The sequence below is a fragment of the Nematolebias whitei genome, chromosome 23 (genome assembly GCF_014905685.2).
Source record: "Nematolebias whitei isolate Nwh7 chromosome 23, NemWhi1, whole genome shotgun sequence".
Lineage (NCBI taxonomy): Eukaryota > Metazoa > Chordata > Actinopteri > Cyprinodontiformes > Rivulidae > Nematolebias > Nematolebias whitei.
This window is the reverse complement of record NC_056520.1, coordinates 18,709,186-18,712,803: the sequence shown is the minus strand read 5'-3', so window position 1 is coordinate 18,712,803 and position 3,618 is coordinate 18,709,186.

Here is a 3,618-nt window from a genome sequence, read left to right as displayed (position 1 = left end):
TTAATAGAGCCGTGCTGAAACACGCTTAGGAACGTTAGTTCCGTGGCGCAAAATCTCTTCGTTAATAAAATTTTAATAAGTGAGAAAATAACTGAAACAGTTCAGTACACCCACGCGTACCGTTACACCCCTAATTAATAGAGAAGCAGCTTTGATCGCTAAAGACACGGTCCCAGTCTCAACTGTGGAACAAGACAGCTAAAGTTAGCCGTCTTGTTAGCCGCTAAGGACCGTGTCTTTAGTGATATGATAAGCTGCTGATTTATTAATGTCGCGCCACCCCTCACTGTAAGACTTGAAAATCTGTGTACAGCAGTTCTTCTTTTTCTGCCCGTCCAACTTCACGCGGTCCCTCCTTCTCCCTCACGTGCTGCTTCACACACGCTTACTAACGTCGTGAAGGCGACAGATGGAGAGGATTATTATTTAATATATGTAAATAAATGTCTAAAAACCAAATGTTAATATATGTAAATAGTTCTTTTTTTTTTTTAGACATTTATTTTGTAGTTAATAATTGTGCCTGTGTGACAATGTGGGACAAAGCTTTGACTCAGAAATATATTTTTGTTATCTATGGAAAGAAAAAATATTGAGATATATATATCGTATATCGCGATCTATCTTAAAAAAATATTGAGATATATATATATATCGTATATCGCGATTTATCTTAAACAAATAGAGATATATATCGTATATCAAGATTTATCTTTAAAAAATATCGATATATATATCGTATACCGCGATTTATCTTAAAAAAAATTTGATGTGTATACATATATATATATCGCAATTTATCTTTAAAAAAACATCGATATATATATCGTATATTGCGATTTATCTGGTCCATATCGCCCAGCCCTAATATCAGTACACGTTACTGTTGAAAATTAATTAAAAAAAAGGCAAAAGGTAAATGCGAGATTGAATAAACCAGACATAATTTGTTCTGCTGCTGTTAATTCTTTCATAAGTAGTTGGGAGATAAAAGAAACTCAAGGTGCTGAGGAGGAACAGAGAGGACTGTTTTATTTTAATCTGATGAAAAAAAGGTTCAAAACCTTTTTATTACCACAGACAGTTACACAGAACAAACTCATAAAAAGTCTGATGTGTTCGATAAACACAAGTAACTGAGTGTAACTTAGAAATAGAACAAATAGACTCTTACCTTGGAGTGTCTTGGTTTGAGTGTGTCGGTGTCTCATTCAGCTCAAGCTCACTATAGATCACAGTGAATACACAAACACTTATCAGTCGATTGAGACATTACTGAGAAACAACATGGACAAGTTGAAGTAAATACCTGTTGTGAGTGTGGTTTCTGTGTCTGTAGTAGGTAAAGAGGAATACAAAGGTTGCCAAAAACACACATAATGAGACGATAAAACTCCATCCTGTGAAGAAACCACAACAAAAAGTAGATGTTCACCTCAACCAATATATTTTAGAGAGAATGACATAAAGCAAGTGGATAAGAACTTACTGTAGCGTGTCTGATCTGACTCCGAATTTTTCTCCAACTCTGACAAGTAAAACGTTGAACATTAGTATAAAAACGATTCATCCGATAATCAGAAACTTGGAAACAGTTCCTCACCATCATCAGCCGTCGTCGGTCTGAGCTTAGCGATCCTCTTCACCACCTCCACCTGAGGACCAGAGTCCACTCTGGCTGCACATCCAACCTGTATGTATGTATCCTGAAAGCTGTCGTCATGGAGACCTGACAGCACAGCTGTGGTGGTGACAGTGACTGTATTGTTGGTGTTGGTGACTGTGACGGTGTAGATGAACAGATGCTGGGATGTATTCATCATTTAACGCGAGTTCCTCATTTTTCTGGACTGAATAAAACGTGCATTGAATTTAAGGAAATGCAAACGTGAGACGTCATTTAGATTTGACCCATCAAAATGAATGCGGTCATTTATTTACAGAATCAAATTTAACATCAAACATGTACATTAATTTGGCAAATTATGAAAATAACAACAAAGCAATCAATCAGGAAAAATCATACGGCCATGATTTTTCCGTTGCTGCACCACAGACATGTATAAAACTGTACAACTATGACTTTTACCCACACGGATGTGAATAAGCACTTTACACAGACATTTCTAAATATCTGGGAGAATTTCTACTTCATAGGAAAGTTTAAAGATGGAAAGAAGTTTAGGGGGAGTAAAGGATGGTGTGTGAGGGAAATTAAGTGTTTTCCAGAACCGACACTCTCCATCAGAAGCCCAGCTCGCCTCGGTACGCTTGGTAGGAAACTTGACCCATTACCTCTCTGATGATAATCAGCAGATATGGTGTTCCGTTAACGCTACCGGTCCAGCGTCTCCTTAGAATGGCTGTTGCCCGTCAGAAGTAGTGGCGAGGCTCTGTTCGACACACCTTCACCTCAGTGGAAAATGTTATAATCCCATGGAACTCGGAAGAGCTTCGTTGTCATGTCAGGAACTCCAACAGCACTCCATCAGAACTCCAGAACTCTAGAAGTCTGACAACTCTCCAACTCTGAGTACCTGTGTGTCTCTCCGTGTCCCTGTGAGTCTGTGTAGACCAGGAAGTACTGACATTTTAAAGACTCTTTCCCGGTTCACTTTTTGGGATTTTTCATTGGTCAGAAACGACCAGAAGGGGTGTGTTTTTGTGACGTAAGAGGTTAGAGACAGCGAGAATTGTTATGAGACAGCTCAGAAATGTTCTCACAGACCGAGAGGGTTCTGTTTTGGCGTGCCTTAAGAAACAGGTGCAAAACATCTCTATTTACGTCTGAGAGGATTCTAAAACATGACAGTTTTAACATAACAACTTGTTTTTCGTTTGAGTCCAACCTTGGAACGCACACACTTGCTCATTCAAAAGCAGAAATCAGAAAAATGCATAAACTCTGCACAGCTTTTAACATGAGAATAAAATCATTACTCAGTTAATAAAATTGATTAGTTCACTGCAACATCTAAAATGGTTTGAACTAAGACACTTTGATTATCAACATTTGTAAGATAGTAATGATAATAAAAAGAGAGTGTTCTTTTCACTTGAATCTTCAAGAAAGAAAGTGGTCTGGATGGTTGAAACTGGCCACAGATCAGGCACCCTTTTATGTAGTCCTTGACATCCTTTTTCATTCCAGGCCAATAAGCAATCTGTTTTAATGCTTTCAGCGTGGCATTGTCACCCTTATGTCCTGCGGACGGAAGGTCATGTGCATGGACTAACATCACCCCCCTGTGGTCATGGGGGACCACGAACACAGGTGAGGACGTCCGTCCATGAGCAAAAGTTAGGATGCCCTTGAGTAGTTTTAGCTGTTTGCGCAGCTGAAAGAGGACTTTGAGGTCTGGATTGGAATCCAGCTCGTCTTTCGATGGAGTGTATTTGTCTGGGTCAGTCAGATACAGCATCATCGAGTTAATTGCAGGATCCAACTTCTGAAGTTGGATGATGTCTGGGTCAGTCAGCATTGGGCGCACAGAAACTGTGTTATCAGCAGGTTTAGCTGCAGCTTGTGCACGTGTGACTGCCATTACCTCAGTTGTAGCTTGTGACGACTGAGTGTTGAGTAGCCAGGAGGGGTCGAAGGACCACGTGGGTCCGTCA